The 18510-nt window shown below is 36.7% G+C and overlaps 1 long non-coding RNA gene across 1 annotated transcript; it reads right to left on the minus strand.

Moving 5' to 3' along the window:
* Window positions 1–12000: 12000 nt before the first annotated feature.
* LOC138685572 (uncharacterized) lies at window positions 12001–18264 on the minus strand. Its single transcript, XR_011324866.1, has 3 exons — window positions 17474–18264; window positions 14102–14229; window positions 12001–12206 (listed from the first exon to the last, which is right to left on the minus strand). It is a non-coding gene; the product is annotated as an uncharacterized lncRNA (long non-coding RNA).
* Window positions 18265–18510: the final 246 nt, after the last annotated feature.

Here is an 18510-nt window from a genome sequence, read left to right on the forward strand (position 1 = left end):
TGGAGAGTCCTAGAATTACCTTCAAGGTTTTGAAATCTGGAGCAAAACTCACGATACTATCAAGATCTAATGTTTCATGTCTGCTACAATTTATAGGAATTTCAATACAAAGAGACCGTGTTTCCCACTAGCACCATGTTTTAAGAAGACTGACAATACCCACCAAACTTTACAATGCAAACACATTGTGTAGCTTTTGGCCAACCTGTTCTTTGTTACATTCAATTTTATGATAATATCTGGCACAAATGTTGTCAGAAGTTCATGATAGTCAGTGGGTTCTAACTTTCCTCTGGTTGCCCAATTTGTTTTTCCTCGACTTTGGTGGGCTTAGGGTTAGTGCGTATCAATATGTCTTTGTTGCTTGACAGAGCATGGACACAAGAGCACGTTGTACGGGTAAGTATCACCTGATCTGCAGCTGGTGTATCTATAGTGTCATTTCCAATCAATTTACATACCCACAACTCTCAGTCCTGATGTTTCTCACAGTATCCTCAAATCCAGCCCCTGGAAGTTCCTCTGCCTCATATTGTTCCTCAATCTTTATTAGAAAATATTAACTGATGTGTCAAAGGTCTTTGGCCCAGTGGTTGTGGACAAGCTGAAATGCAGGCTGTGGGCTGCGTTCATCTGCATCAAGCTCCAGAACCCATCCAATGTAACTCAAGCAGGATGACTTTACAGTGAATTGTGCTCACGTCTGGCTTGTGTCTATCTTTAGCATATTTTATAGGTGTATCCTTAGAGAGTTATATTTAAATCTATTACAGTTTGAATTAGACACCAGTTTCAGAAGAAAACTATATTTGATCATTCCTGTTTCTAGTGCAATACTGAGCATAATCATACTTAATTTTTTAATGAAATGCTCCTTATTAAGGGTTCAATTTTCCTTTTGTTATCCCTTATGTGGAATACAAATGATAGCCTAGTTCTGTATAGTTTAATACTAGCTATGTGTGAAGAAATATCTGAATATTTTGTAAATTAAATTGGTTTTTTGTTAGAGAAATCATGCTATTTCTTGAGCTATGGAACCTACACTTAAATTTTTTTAGTAAAACATTTTAATATCCAAACATAAATGCCACAGTTTTAAACACTGGGCAATTTAATCATTACATGAATTAATCACATTTTATTTCAGTACAGTTATAAGTAACAAAAGCAAGCACACAGATTTACAAAAAAGAACATCCATATATTTTTTAACAAGGAAACTGATACTCAGTTTAATACACCTGTGAAAAGAAAGATTCTGTGGTTTTTTGTTGGGGTTTTGTTGCTTGGTTTTTTCTTCTAACAATCACACATTGGCTGAAGTATCTTATGAATCAAAGACACATGCCAGATACATATTTTGACCTTGAGGATTTACCAGTCTGATTTTAATCTATTTGAACAATTTACTTTTGTAGGGGGAAAAAGGTCAGTTCCAACAATCTCTATTTAATTTGAACAGAATCTCAGTGGCGCTTAACAAATACTGCTTCTACTACTGACAAAAGCTCAGTTTACTCATGTTCTTTACTAGTCATAGAAATCACATACGATTTTATTCCAGAAAGACATTATCTACTGAGCCTAAGTACATGGAACAAAATCAGATAAAAGGAATTGTAACAGAAATTCAGAACACAATAAAATGTGTCACTGTGTTACATTTGTGACAGTCAATCATTTCTGATTTTGCCAGAATAGGTCACAAGTAATATTCACCAAAGTTGCAGATGGTTAGAAACTACTTATTTGGTATCAACACACATTTATAGACAAATAGCTCAAGGGGAAGCTCTTATAATACATAACATAACTATATAGTACTCAAAATTTGTGTTACAGAACTGTATCAAGGAATCATTGAGATGTCTGGATGGACCTGGCACATGCCTAATTTGCTCTTACAAGTTTCTGAGAGAAAAAAATTCTATGGGCTCCCTTGGACTGTATATTAAAATGCTTAATTCTTTTAACTCAGAAACATTTTGTTATGTTATATTCAAAATCTTCCTTGGCATAAGGCTGGCTGCTACTGCTTATCCTGTTCAGAAGGGCTCATGGCCAGCGGTTTCTTTATTTCATCTTTGCACCTGCCATTATCATGTCCATGTTCCATTTCCTCTTCTCCAGACTAAACAACCACAGTTCTTTTCCTCATAGATCATTGGGTTTAGATCCTGCAGCAAGTAGACCACACTGAATGATTAGCAGTTTCCCAGCTTTGCAACCATTTTTAGTTTGCATGATCGTTATCCAGCAGGTAAACAAGAGTCATGCTGAAAGGCAGAGCTATATTTGAATACAGATGTGTGTATTTCAACTGGAATCCAGTCTTTATTTTGTAAAACCTTAAACTTTGTGTTTGTTTGTTTGCTTGGATATTTTTCAACATGCTAGTGTTTGGATTTTACTGTTAATCCTTATCTTGACTTGATAACAGTATCACTATAACAGTATCTTGATACTTGATAGCAGTATCACTATAATGAAGTCTCAGCAAGTTGACACAAAGTAACTACTCTTGTATGATGCCCTATGACAACAATTTGACATATTCCTCTCCTTTGACCACTAAATGGGGGAAAAACAAATCAGCATATTAAATAGCATTGACAATATAATTAAAATACATGTATGCATTTTCACTTTTATGTTTCCTGTAATGAATGGAATGTATGTATGAGAGCTAGCACATTCCACATTTGAGAGAGACAAGCACAATACGTACTACGCTTTGCTTTTACTCAACTAAATATCCAATACCTTGAAACTGCAGCTATTGGATGAGATTCTCAAAAGCACCTAATGATCATCATAAAAATCAATGGTAGCTTGACAGCACAGACAGCATGACAATTTTCCATAGATTGCACACCTTTAGGGGAAGGGATTTAGATTTCATATATCCTTTCTAAAGCATCAGATATATTGCTGGTTTTGTATATAAATAAACAATAGGAATAGACTAAAAGATTCATTGTTCCCTGTGATAACTTAAGGAAAAATGTTATCTTAAAAATATTGTACCAAAAGTGTACTGAAAGTACAAATCAAAAAAACAGATAACAAGGTACTGAAGAATTTCAGGAAATAGTACCTCCTTTTTTGGCATATGGGTCATTCATTTTTGATAAATCTTTAAACATGGAAGAAGTACTGATGTCTAAAGGTCTGCTAACATTTATGTATTATTTTCTAATTCAGAGCTCTTTTTGCTTACTAAATGGAATTTATTACAAAAAATTTGATTTTCTGTTGGTGAAAGGTAGATAATCTGTGGCACAGAAGTTCAAGCTGGATAAATATCAGAAACATAGGTTTGAATTGATATAATTTTTTTTCTTAATGATGAAGTCTGTGCATTTAAGGACATTCACATATCTCAAGCTAACCTAGTAGTTAGTCCTGCACCAGACCAATCTGAAAATGTGTCTTTTCTATAATTAAAAACATCAAACAAACAACAACACCACCACCACCCCCCCAAAACTCCAAGAAAACCTAACAACTTTTAATTACTTTGTATGCATGATGAAACAGAAGCACTGAAAACTGTTAGAACAACAGAAGGGAAGAAAAGGGGATAAATCCTTACTAAATTAAGACCATTTTCAGGAAGATCTCTGTGTATCTAAGTATATAGAAATATGTCTAGCAGCATTTACAAAAAAAAAAGCTCCCATTAAAAGTATGTGCATAGTCTAAAAATGAAAAATTGGGAAATCTGTTTAAATCCTTGCTATGTCAATAGTTTCTTGGGAGTTCTTCAGGATTAAAAGAGTACCTAGGTAACCCATAGGGTATTTAATTTGAACTGTTGTAGGAGGGAAAGAATCAGCCTTTGAGGGGACACTCCTTTCCACTGATTAAAAAGCTTAAACCAGATGCACAACCTTTAAAAAGCTGAATTAAATGAGTTCACTCCAGGATTAATCAATAGCTGAATTCCAGGGTCAATGTTCACAATTTATTAACCTAACCTGAAAACTAAAGGGTCTTACTTAGAGATCCTTAATGTTATAGTCTTAATGTTATAGGCAAAAACATCTTGTTTAATGTCAAGATTTAAAGACAGGTGTGACTTTTGACATATCTGTGGATACCTACATAGGTTTTTATAATAAAACCTGTACATATTTTCTTACGGTTTTAGTTAAAAAAAAACAAACAACAAAAAAAAAAAAACAAAACTGACCTAATTGTTCGCCCCTTTTTTTAGGTCAGAATTATAATTTTTTTATCTTTCAGACTACCTTTGATGTTGCACTTGTTTAATTAAGGTACTTGCTAAGCAAATTCACAACCTAGACTCAGAAATTAGTATCAGTGGCTAATATATTTGTAGCCAGTTGTTTAATGCAAGTGGGTACACTGTGTGTTCCTGTTTTTCATCACATAGTAAGGATTTGCTTTTTCACATTTTGGTGTAGATCACTAGCAGAAATTTCCAACCAATTTCTTATATTCCAGACTTAATGGGAAATTAAACAACAGTGTTACTGTCATCTGTGCATTCTCCTTTCCAATAATGTATATCCGTTTGCACTAAATTCAAGTATATGCTTTTAATGAATGAAAATGCTTTGCAGTGATGATGTAGTGTAAGCAGGCAGAGTGACTTACCAGGTAGAAGTGTAATAACAAAACATACAGGACATCTGTTTATTGTTTTATTCCTGAGTGCTCAAAAAGCAAAAGCCCATAAAACCCTGAAATTCTATCCATGTTCCAAACTCCAAAACTTCACTTGACTTTCATAAAACAGGATTTCCACTCTGAAGATAGTCTGTATCCTGAAGCAAAGACCTTATATATTCCTAAACAGAATTGTGAGTGCTGACTGATCGTTTGAGGCTCACAGCAATGCAACATTCCTAAAAATAGATTTTTCATGATGAAAACTGAGATAAAAATTCCCACTACCTATTACCACTTTAAATACAGCACTGGATTATTTTATTTTATCTTTTTTTCCACCCCCCCCGAAAAGATGTTTGTGGATTGTTTCATATTCCCACAAAAGAAAGAGAAAAGAGAGACTGAGTTTCTTTGCTCCCCCCCCCCTTATTTATTTACTAAGTAGCAAGCTCTTGCCTTCTGTCATTTGTTTATACTGCACTTCTTGGATAGGTCATGATGAAACTTCATTCTAATACTGTTATGCTCTTTCATTCAGGAATAAAAAGCTAAAAATGGTGTACACAAGGGATTGCACACATGTAGAATACTATTAAATGAATTAGAATATGTTTGATCTATCATTCAAAAAAAAATCCCAAATTATGACTGACTTATTTAACTACATGGGACACCTACAGCTTTAAACTTCCAGATTTTTAGTTAGATCAAACCGATTTGTGAAAATAAAACTACTAGCAGTATAGTTTTCCAGGCACTAACTCAAAAGTATCTAGAATTCTCAGGGTAGAGAACTCTGCAAACTGAAATAAAGAAATATCAGATTAAAAATGTACTTTTACATTTTTACATTTTGCTGCACCAGTGTTTGGTAGAATTTCATGCCCTGCTAATGTTACCTCTGCAGGATTAGAAACTGCAGCTGTTTTTATCCTTTTTTCATTTATCCACAAGAGTAATTTATGTGATGTTTAGTGAACTGGGGAAGGAGAGGGAGGAATCACATTAAAACTATTTCAGAATACTGAGAGCAGGATTCACATTTTATTACCTATGTCTCAATATATCATAAACAAAGTTTGTTTCACTTTGTAATTAAAATTTTCAGTATTGATAGAACACTTTACATAGTGAAGTGCATGTTGGAACTCTTGTACTACACTGCTTGCATAACCAGTCAAGTCCAGTATTCTGTCTCTGACAGTGATCTGTGGCAAAGTCATGAAAGGAATATGCAAAAATAAACTCTGTAGTGGCCAGTAATGAAATGATCTGCCAAAAGGTGAAGTTTCTTCTTCCTAATCCATATCAGTTAATAGAATTTGTAAGGTTTAAATCCCTTCTAAAAAAAGAAAATTATTCTATGTGAAATAACAGTGAATGTTATTATTATCCACATATGTGTCTAATCCTTCACTGAATCTCGCTAAGCTCTTGGCCTCAATTATATCTCAAGACAATGAGTTTTCAACGAATTACCCTCCATTTTCACTTAATTTCTTTTTTCATTGTATAATGAAAAAGGTTAAAAGAACTAGATTAAGATTTACCTATCATTTCTCGACCTCTATAGCTTTATAGACCTGTCTACATTAACAACTTGGAATGAGGCAGTAGTATGCTTTTGAAGAGAATCCTGCAGTTATCTCCATTTTCTGTACTCGGTTTGCAGAGCGTGCTTGCAGACCAGCTTTGTTCTATGGCACATATTCCCTTGTGAAGAAGTTGAACAGGAATTTCACCACAAAAAAACAATCTAAGTGCTCTCTACCTCTCGGTGGGAACACCAGGCTGTGAACTGGGTCCTGGCCATACGGCCACTGGGTACTCTGAAACAGGCTTTGTGCACATGCCAACACAAGGCACTTGAGCTCCTGTGACAACCAGAAGTGGTTCTTGTGCTTTATGAAAGGGGCAAGCACTGCGCTCATCATCATTCACCCTTCAGCTCATTTATGAGCCTGGAACTGCCCTTCCAGCTGCCCTGCCAGCTCACAGGCCTCGGCCATCACCTGGACTATGACAGAGTTGCCCACTGCGAGCTGGTTTGCCGCCGAGCGGTAAGAGCCACGGGCTGCAAAATTCACCCCCAGAGCAGCCCACCTCTTGAAGAGACATTCAGGCTCTGGAAATTGGAAGGGGGGTTGCCAAAGACCAGTTCATGGTAGGGTACCTCAACTGTCCCCTCACTGCCAAACGTTTCTGCACCAACTGGGCCAGTACCTCAACTAAATCACTAGAAAGGCAGATCTAGCAACTACTGTTTTGCTTTTCAAACTAAAGGGAAGGACAACAGAGTGTGAGGGGCTGAGAGAGCTTGAAGGTCTCCGAGGCCGCGGCGGGGCAAGTTCTGCCGGCGGGCGAGGGAGGGCTCTGCCTCCCGCGGACCCCGGCCCAGCAAGGGAGCCCAAGGGAGCAGCGGCCGCTCGGGTCAGCCCCGACGACCAGCCCAGGCCGGCGCAGGAGCCAGGCCCGGCACGTCTTCCTCGGGTCTTTCCTCCTCTCGTTCGTTCTTTCTTTCTTCTCCCGTGACCCCCGCGCCTCAGCCCTTCAGGCACAAACCCGCTGTTTTGGGACCGGGGCCTGGAGCGGGAGCGGGTCCAGCCGCCCCCGGGCCCTTCTCTGAGGAGGAGCCTGGAAAGCAAGGGGGTCCGCTCTGAGCCCCCGACCCAGCGGGAGGGATCTCCCGATCCCCGAACCGACCCCCCCAGAAGCGAGCTGTGTTCTTCTCGGAGGGGTTGGGTGAGGGAGGGTTGCCGCGGGTTACACGGGCCAGGTCCCGTGGTGGGAGACCCCGCCGTCTGCTGGGACAAACTCCCCAGCTCGGGCCGCTTCTGCCCTGAGTAAATGAAGCGTTCGACGGACCGTTTGGTGTCGTTTCACCCCAATTTCGCCCGAGGGAATTCCGAACTCGCCACAACCCCTCCCTGCTCTGTCCAGCCCGGGTGGTGACACAGAGCTGGCATCAAATAACTCAGTGTCCTACATTAGTTGCTGCAGTCAAAGGATGAAAGCTCCACTCTGACTCTTTTGTTTTGTCACTGACAAAACTAGAAGAGGACAGTTGGGTTGGGCAGCAGCCACCATACGTTCTCATTTTGAAATATTGGTTAGCGACAGCAAGAGCATGAACAGAAATGAGGCTTTAGTTCTGTAAGGATTATAAAGATGGTGGTGGGAACACACAAATGCACTGATGTGCTAGCCATCCGTGTGAAACAGATGACACTGTGTTTCCTCAGCAGATAGGAGGAACTGTGTGCAGTCAAGGAAACAAAGGTTTGCAGAATAAATATCCATCAGAGGACTTCATATGTGTAAAGGGATATTTGGCCCAAGTATCCAGCTTTATCTCATGTAAACTCCATGAACCACATACAATAGAAACATGAGGAACCACAGAACCCTCAGCTTTCACCTGCTGATCTGCTCCTGTGGGATCAGGACTAACTAATTTCAATGAACTACTAATACAAACGTAGCCTGCACAAGCCTCTCTCTCTTCATCTGTGGTAAAAATTTCAAGCATCTCAGTTTCTGGAGATCCTCTAGGTCTTTATTCGCATTGTCACCTGATCCTAAAACATTTTCATTTCACCTACCACTTTTCTTTAAATAGAATGAGAACCAAGCAATCTATTTCAGATTCAGATGTGTCATAATGGACAAACTTGTACCATTATTATTGTTATTTTCTATTCTCTTCTACATCTGTCTTATCTGTTATGACATCACTGTCATAATTTTTGCAAGATATACAGAGTAATTTTAAATTGGCTTATAGAATGATGCCCAAGCATCTTGTATTTCTCCAGATAATATGAATTATCTGGCATGTCTAAGTATACACCTCTGGTACTCATTCATTTAATTTTGATGGTTCCCGGAAGTTACCCATCCAGTTGGTCTTTTTCTTTTGTTTCATTGACTATGTCACTGGTCAGCTACTTTTCCAGACTGATAACAAATGACAGAAACAACATGCGTGAACTTTACTGCTACAGAACTGAGAGATAAGTTTCATTTTTCATAGCTAGAATGATTATTTTTCTTTGTTTTCTATCTGCTACAATTGCATCTAGTACCTCATACACTCCATTACATTTTAGTTTCCTTCATATACCCTTGTGCTATCCCTCAAAGTCAAAAAAAACCATCAATGAATTGTCATCTGTTCTGAGCACACTCAAGTGATTTATTGAATACTACTGGTTCAGAACCTTGTTTTACTTCTGCAAAAGACTTACTTTTTGCCTCACAGCATTTTTTTTTTTCTTTTTTCTCTGTGGAAGGCTTCAGTTAAAATCCCTTCATTTCATAGAAGCTGGACTGACTTGACCTCTGAAGAGCTGTGTCAAGTCCTTTCAGATGCAATGACAGTGTTTCTCTCATAGCCACTATCAGAAGTCACAACCACTCTCTTGCAGTGTAGAGAATATTCTTTCTCCTAGCATAGTCTGCAGTCATGTATGAATCTGGATCTGTGCTTTTTCATATTCAGTGTAAATGTCAAATTAACACATAGTTTAAAGCATTTATAATAGTGTAATTAGGGAGGTATCTAAGTATTTATTACATGTACTTAACACTTATGTAATTATTAAAAGTGATACATCTTAAATTACAGCAATATTGTGTTGGCAATGAGGGACTCATTTACGGGACATGACATAAATTATAAATGCCTTCCCAAAGCATGATCATCAATCAAAACTACAGGTGCTAATATTGCCAGCAAAATTAGAAACAGGTTGTCAAGAAGCAAATACAAAAATCATTAAGAAAGAAACTCGAACAAATTAGTCTCGAACAAATTAATCTCCCGCAATGGCAGATGATAATTTTGGGTCTTTTCTGTCAGATTTAGGGACATTTTAAAATAAAAATTGAATATTTACCAATGAATGTAATGGCTAATGAAATATTTACTACATAGATCTATTATTAACCAGTGGAAACTTGGTTAAGAAAACAAGCAGGAAGGAAAGGAATGACTAACAGGTACCACTTTTCATCAAACTCTTCAGATATATCTAAAAATAATAGAAACATTGTTTTTAATGAAAAAAATAGAAATAAAAGAAGAAAAGGAAACAACATTGACTTAGTCTCTCTTCCAACCAACTGTAAAAAATGGGTTTTGATTAAAAAGGTCAAATTTTTTAAATTCAGGGCAATAGTGGAAGAAAGAATCCAAACTGATCCTCTGCTATGAATAAGACAACAACATTTTTGGGAACTCAAACTACTGTCTGTCAAATTGCCATTGAGAAATGGCAATTTAATTTAAATTGCCATTAAGAAATGATTAAACATTGAATGAGAGAGATGTGTGTAAATTGCTTTCTGGTTTCAAAATGGTTTGTTTCTTACAACTTTATTTCTACCTATAGAATGTATAGTTTCAACAAAAAGAATGGGAAAGAAAAAGGAAAAGATAAAAGGAAAAGGAAAACAGAAGGTTGATTATTATACTTGTCACACCTATCACTTGAAAAACAGTTTTTGAGGCTTGACATTTTCCATGGCTTTAAATAATTAACTCCAGGCTAAAAGCCTGAGCAAATGTGATTAGTCAATTAATAAATATTATTGACTTAAAAACGTAATAACATTACACAGTTCTAGAACCATCTATTTTACATGATGTACTTATGTACATCAAAGTAAACATTGCTCCCTAAAACTCCTTTTCTCCCTTTAAAAAATAAAATAAATCACTCTACTTTTGCAGTGATAGTTGCTTAATGAAGCATGTATAAATATTCTGTTTCTTTTTGGATTTCTAGCTAGCATACTGTGTGCCTACTGGATGGTTGTATCATAATAAAATCAATCTCATTTCTCAAATGTGGTATGTAAAGTTATGATTTCTTTTAAAATTGAGAACATTCTCTGTAGTGTTTTAAATAAATAGCTATTAAGAAACAGATTTTGCAAGTTTGGGCTGATACTTGCAATAAGCATTTATTCAGTGCACTAATGTTGGGAAGGCCTATTTAACATCAGCTTCAACAAACATTGAAACAAAAAGAACAAACTAAAAAAAAAGAAAAAAGCAAAGGCAGAATAGCATGCTATGTTATCTGCAGTTTATCTCAGTTGCAGGGATGTAACTTTTTAACTCATGCCAGTTTTACATAGTGAGAAAGATAAATGTCTTGCTTCTCCTGCCAAAAGCAAAAAGTGTATTATTTATAAAGAAAATAGTGAACACTGCCAGTGAAAGATGAAAGGAATAGTATTTGACTTTAGTTATAATGCTGTCTTTGTGAAAACAGCTCCTTACCAAACAATTATTCGTACAGTAACCTTATGTGTAGTAATCTAAAACTGAATAGATGTGCAGTGATGTTGCACACTAATAAAAGCTGTAGCATGATTCAGCTAACCAACACCAATTCCCTCCCTCTCCATAAAGCAAAATCTATCTAGCCTTGATGTTGAAACGTCTCCAAGCAGCAGCCCAAGATAGCACTTACAAAACCAATGAAAAAAATCAATACCATTCTGTATGAAACCAATAAATAAATAAATAGCTAAAAAGGTGAAGAAACCTTCCAATCACATCATTAAAGGTGTTCTTTCCACCTGAATCTTCTTATTAACAATGTCATTATATTCTTATGTCTGGAGTGGCATCATTGATACTTCTATTCCAGTAAGTTTTCTAAATATTGGTATGGATCACTTTTCAAGAAAAAGTCGCATGATTCTACCCTTTTTGACCCACCAACTGCATAAAAGTTTAGATCCAGATTAAGTGGTTTGGCATATTGTTTCATTTACTTGCACTGTAAGAATGAAATAGGCTCATATACATCATAAAACATCTGTATTTAGTTGACTTCTTGACCTGTTTCTTCTGAACAATTTGTACACTTGCTGTAGTGCCTAGTCTTAGTTAACTGTCAGCTTTCTAGAGCACAATTTTTACCTTGCCTTCTAGAGGGCTGAATACAAAAGGGATATATTCTTGAGAGAACCACTGAGCATTTTGGTGTTGAAGATTTTTCAGCTGCTTACTGTTCCTACAGTATTTCATTTCATTCCTATAATAAACTTTTGGTCATCTCATCTGATCTCCAGCCAATGCATAGGATTGTATCGTGCTTATCTGCAGAACATAGCATGCACAGAGACTACTTTTAAGTGCACTGATTACCAACATCATCGTGAAGGGGTGTGTCAAAAACTCTTATATTTCTATTTGATCATTTTACTTTTGTTCTGCTAAACAGAGAAAAAACCAATGAGTATTATTCATTTCTTCATACCATGAAGTTAACATAATGTATGTAACCTAATGCTTTACATACCTCTTCCAAATCAAACCATAGTAACTTTGGAAAAGAAGTACTTACATGGGCTACTGAGGACATTTTAAAAATCTCTTCATGCAGCTGTGAGTCCTCCTATTTTGTTCTCTAAGTCCTGAGATAAATGAACAGCCAGTGAGGTTTGTAATGGTTTGGGTTCCACTCTGCCACATAGGGTTATCAGTATCATTTTGTTCTGCAAAGGCCATGACAAAGCGAGATAGGAGAACAGGATCTTCACCAGGGCTGTGAAACAGAAATGACTATTGAAAGGTGATATAATGACACAGGCAGTAAAAGGAAGCTGCAGAATTCAGGTGCTGTGATTGTTCCATTTAAAAAATAGGCGTTATGGGTTTTGGCACCTGGGGAAAATGGATTTTTCTGATAGCTCGAGAGGTGGTCACCTATAATTGAAAGAGTGGAATAATAGGTAATGGTTATTGGTACAACCCATGAGAAAAAAAGGTAGTGGTTCTGTGAAGTATAATGGCGGTTAAAACTTGCAACCTGATGTGTAGCCTAGCAGCTCCTAATAATCCAGCAGACAACATTTTTAGGAGTGTAGAAGTTTTATGAAAATGATCTATTTCCACAGCAACTGGTGGCTGCAGAGTGTTTCTACATTTTTAAATGGAGTAAAAAGAAGGAAAACTACTTTTGAGCATATAGTGCAATTGAATAAATTGGCAGGGCCCTGTCAGTTTTATACAGGGCTCTGGTCAGGTCAGGAATTTATACAACTCGTGGTGGAATCTGTTCCTGGGCAGCAAACAGAATGTAACAGTCCAAGATCAGCTGCCCAGTGTATCTGATCTGACCATAAAATACGCTTCAGCATTGTTATTTTAGGGTGGGTTAGTACTGAAAAGGCCAAGTAGTTGCCTGGTAGCTCACAAAAGGTGAATTCAAGGGTTGCAGCAGAAATTATACCAAGAGTAGCATGAATTACTTTTTAATTCCATGTTAATGAAACACAATGTTAAAAATGCCTTTTTGGTTCAAGGTCAAATCCTTTAGAAACTGCAAAAAAATAGAGAACAGGTGTTTCTCAATTCACTGACTCAAAGCACAGCTCATTGCAAGAGTACACCAACTTACAGAGGGTAACACCTGAGACCATTGAATTCATTTTTGCAGAAAAATAACAAAAAAAGCCAGACTTCATGGTTGGTAATTTTGAACTTTGAATGGGAATCAGAAGTAATGAGCTCTTCTCAGGAGTCTGTCAGTAATTTTAGAGAACTTTTCCCATTTTTAGTGACTTTGACTCTGCCATTTCCTTTTATATAAACATGGCTGTTGGTAAAATGCTCATTTTGTCAATTCACTTCTTAGTTGCTACTTGGGAGATAAATCCATATGCCAAATAATTTAAACCTTATTTTTCTAGAGGTTTCTCACCTATTTCTTAACAGGTAGCTTTCAAATATTTATATAACATCTCTAAAAAATTCCTAGATGTTTTTGGAAGGTATACTAAAACATCAGTCATTAAGAATGTTTGATGCTCTGAATTCTTACCTACCCCAAATTGATTTTCTGTTCACATTTAGTATGGGGTGAATGCAATTTAAAACTGAAATGTAAAAAAACATAACAAAAGCCTATTGATATGCACAGAGTTTAACCATCTATGGTTAGTACTGCAATCCTGAAAAACATTAATCAGGTACTACCTATTCCCCAGACTACCTTGTGACTAAATCTATGGAATGTAAATAATAATTATAATCTAAGAATGAAATGCAGGTTTGTGCTACAGCTAGTGTCATGAAGTAGCTGACTATCCATAGTGTTATGATAATCAGTTCCTCATGGGAGCATTGCCTTACACAAACCAACCCAATAATTTATTATATTAAAAAAGCCCAAACAACTTAGTCCATAAAGGCATGTGAAACAACCCCCAAACCCCTTAAATTACAGTCTCTCTCGTACCCCCTCTCTCTGAAAGTTCTAATTCTGCAGCTGCCCTGTTGTATCTTTCTTTCGGTGGTTCATATCAACACCCAATCAAATTTTTAAGAACTTAGTATACATTTAACTAGGTTCTCTGCATTTTTAAAGTGTTTTTAAGCACACTATCATGAATAGAGTCGCTGTAAAGTGGCAAAGGATTGGAACATTGTGATACAGACCTGATGCGAAACCATGGTGACACCTTCCCTGCAACATAGTCCAGGCTAAGACAATGTCTAATAGGATTTGGACAACAGGGGTCAGATGGACACCTGAGAAGTTTTTCATCTTCCCTTAAGACAGGTGTCTAAACCAACAGTGAATTAACTTATGAATATAGCTATTTCTCTCCATTAACTATTGACAGAACATCAGATGTCTAGATTAGAGAAACTTTTGCACAGATAATATAGGAAAGATGAATATCACCCCTTGCTGTCTACCTTCCGACTTTTTAAAATATATGAACGACTAACAATTTTACAGCAAAGGTACAATCTTCAGTGTATTACATTTAAAACTAGTGGTGGTATGTTTTGCTTTTTCTCTAATTTTTGTGCCTGTCTTTGTGAGTAATGTATGAATCCAAATGTTCTCAGTCTACAGAATGAACACTGGAGTTTAAGAGTAGAATAGATATGTAAATACATTGACATTATTATACTAGTGACTATACTAACAAAATAAGGAGCAAATCCTGTTTTAATTGTTTGACACAAATGTCATAGTCATGTGCTTTCAGGACCTGTCTCTTTGACTTAGAATTTGGAACTTGCAATTTGAGTTTACTAATTTTTGGTGATCTTTCATTCAACGTTTTGGGTCCTAATTCTGAGATATCTAACTTCCGTTCATTTTTAGTTATGTCTAAAGATAGTACTTTGGACTGCTACACATTGGGTCTAGCTTCATACTTAAAGTGTAAACTATGAGTTGGGGGGGTAAAAAAACCAGTTAATTAAAACCAGTTAATTTTCATTTCAAAAGAAACTATTTCTTCAAAGCATATTAAAACCCCCAAGTTTTTCAATCACTGAAAGTTTAAAACAATTTTAAATACATATATCACTACAAAAGAATATATTTAACAGCATGTTTCAACTTTAACTCACAAAATGAATGAACCTGAATATCTGAAGTAAGAATTAAATTGAGGCATACAGGGTGAAACATGATTACGGAAATGTTCATGCACTTACAATGTGGGATGCATTTTAGCATCTTCTGTTGCTGTCTACATGCCTTTAAGCTATGATTTTTATACATTACTTTCATATATTTTATTTCCTTTTCTTTTTTCCTCACAAAGTGTTTCACAAGGTCCAGTCAGACCCCTTCCACCCCCTACCCCCACGCTCCAAACCCCAGCAAATTATTTGTTCTTGTTACTTAGACATGTATGTTTAGCAAGGTTAGTTTCTCAGATTGGGGTGCTTCTTGACTTCCTACTGTCTCTTCATTTATCATCATCATATTTCCCAGGACTTAACCTGTTTAGAACTTTTCAGAACCTGCACATTCATTCTTCTGCTCCTGAGTCACATTCTCTACAAAAAAACTCTCCTAAGAATTTGTCTAAATGCTTCTCAGCTTGCTAAGTAAACACACAGTCACTCAATAAAAGGTAGTGAATGAAGAAGAAAAATTATACCCACTGGCAAATACTGCAGGCCACAGAGTCCAAGCTAATGCAGAGTGTTTGAGGGCCATAGGTCAAGCGGCAGAAACCTCAACAATTTAGACAATACGTTTGACAACAGTAATAAGTAGGAAAAAAAAGAAGAGAGGTGTACATTGAAAGAGAACCGTGTGATGAGTTTAGGTAGAAAAAGAAGCAGGTGAAAAAGAAACTGAATTTTTCTGATAAAAGCAGTAATATCAAGGAAAGGAGATACTCAGAATATCATCAAAGTCAAAGCAATGCCAAAAATCATTGAACAACATTTAACAAAATATCACCAGCAGAAAAATGCGAGGATTCAAGCAGAGCTGCTCTCCCCATGAAGCATGATATCAAACAGGGCATGAGGACAACAAAGGAAAGACATCAATAGTACGGAGAACTTATTAGATTAGGCTGCACAACGAGCCCACTGGAAGGTTAGCACAGTGTTAAATAAAATGCCAGATAAAAAGTGAGCATGTTAGCTTTGCCACTCATAGAAAAACATTGTCAACTTTGCATAAGGGTAAAAACATCAAAAATGGCATCAGCTAGATATGGAACAAAGAGGGGAAGGAGAGAAAGAGGGAAAGAAAGAAGGGGAAAGAGTCAGAAAGAGGGAAAGAAAAAGAAGAGGAGGGGAAGAAGAAAGGGAAGAAGGAGAAAGACAATGCAGGAAAGGAAGGGAAGGAGGGACAGAGGAAGGAAGGGGTTTTTAATACAAAAATTAATGAAAGTAAGTTTAATTTGGTAACTTAAAAATTATTTTACATGGGAACAGAATGAATACATTGAATAACAAAGGTATTTATCCCAGGAGCTAGGCAAATTCTTTCTAAACATGACAGTGCTTTTTGCTTAAAGTTCTCATTTTTTACTCTTTCTTTTCTCAACCTTTTCAAAAGGTTGACTTTTTTGGCTGGCTCAGGAAAAAGGACATAGCTGGATGTTGACAGATGAGAGATGAGGAGACAATGAGAGAAAGAAACAGGAAGATAATGAAGAACCAAAAGAAGGTTGGCTGGAGAAGCAGAAAAGGAGGAGAAATGAAACCAAATAAAAACACAAGTGAGAAAATGGGGACAATTTTGAAGTGGTCTAAATGGTCTAAAATAGGGTTTTTAACCAAACATAGGGCATTTTTGCAAATTACCTGTAGGGCTATGTTTTGTATGTTTGCACTAGGGACCCTAAAATGGGAAAACAAGGTCTAATGTGCAATATTAGATTTTCAAAAGCCAGTCCAGGAATCTTGCTGATTGGCTGCATCAGCCAGCAGCAGTGTTTCCATGAAGGCAGCAGGCACACTCCATCTGGACTTCTAGTGGGATCATTTCATTCTTTAAGGACCATGAATTAATTTCAGGCCATTTCTAGTTAATGAAAAAATGTATGGTAGTTCATGGTACTGGTTAGATTACTTGCCTTGAGTTTCCCCTATCATGCTATTGACAATGGGGAGAGTAAAGACTAACCTCCTAACGAACACCTCCTGTAAATGCTGTGTTTCTAGGGGAATAATTTAGACACCTGACTCCACAGATTTTAGATTGGAATACTAGATTAGCATACTTCTGCACAGCCGTTAATGTAATGTCAATGTTTGTCTGTCACCATCTAGATTATTGCAAACAAGAAACAATAGTAGGAAAGGAGAAAATGCATAGGTACAAGTTTTTAAAGTTCTTCAGAGCAGAAGACAAATAAAGGTGTAGCAAAAAAATAAATGAAGGGAGGAAAAAAGGGAGAACCAGATAGTGACATAAAAAAAGAGAACAATAGAGAAAGCAGTAAGAGGTGAAAATGATGCCCTGAAGCATGATTAAATGTAAGATAGGATGTCAATAATTCATATAAAGAAATGGCTACTTAGAAATGCAAACCTTACCTCAGCTTGGTATGAAGATGTAGTCAGTATACAGGTGTGATGGGGGTCTGAGATCTGTCAGTAATCAATCAGTATTTTATACTAAATAAAAAGAAAAAAAAAAGAGCTTGAATAATTTATACTAAATTTCTCATTCTGCTTCTAAGAGGTGAACACAGTACCTGGAAGCAGCTGGGCTGATGAACTCATGACCATAAGGATGATGCAGAACAGAATTATGTCAATCTTACTCATAAGGCTGCCTGCCTATAGCATAGGAACGTGTATCGTTGTGGCTGTATTTGAAGGCAAGAAGATGAAAATACATTTCCGTGTCTACCCGGAATTGAGCAGAGCCTGAAGGTTATCAAGAAAGATGTTGACAGTGTGCCCTGTCTGTATGAGGATATATTACTAACAATGATTCCAGACCCTCTCTAAACCTTCAAAGTAGGACCAATTTTTTCACTTAACCTTTCCCTTCTCATCAGGTAAGGCAGCATCCTGTTCAGAGAGAAGCAAAGAATGATTTTCTTTTTAGAAAGGTAATGGTGTAATCACTTGTCATTCTCTGCTGAAGCTAAGAGAGCACTGGCAGGTTGGATGTATGGTAAATCTAAGACTGTTACCTACAGTCTAAAAAAAGATAATCTCATTTAATCCATACTTTGAAAACATCTTGCTACTAAGACAGCTGCTTTTGTGTAATTCCCTGAAAAAAAAGATAAATCTTTCATGCCAAAGGTTACCAGAGCATATATGTCCCAGTCAGCAGAATATGAAGAGAGGTATCCCCTCACACTGACACTGGGGTTGTGATGAGAGGACATAAAGACACAGCACCTAGTGATGAAGGATTATAACAGCTGCATAGTGCAAAAATGTACCTCTGTGCAAGCATGCATGAAGTTTAAAACCACTTAAATTTGAATAACTGGAAGAAAATTATTATCATGATCAAGTATTACCAGATACTAGGCTTATCTAGACAAGCAGGAAAGAAGTAGAACCATGAACAACCACTTTTGCTAAGGAAAAATCAGGGACTAGATTTCATA

This window comes from Haliaeetus albicilla, chromosome 6 (assembly GCF_947461875.1).
Source record: "Haliaeetus albicilla chromosome 6, bHalAlb1.1, whole genome shotgun sequence".
NCBI classification, from domain to species: domain Eukaryota; kingdom Metazoa; phylum Chordata; class Aves; order Accipitriformes; family Accipitridae; genus Haliaeetus; species Haliaeetus albicilla.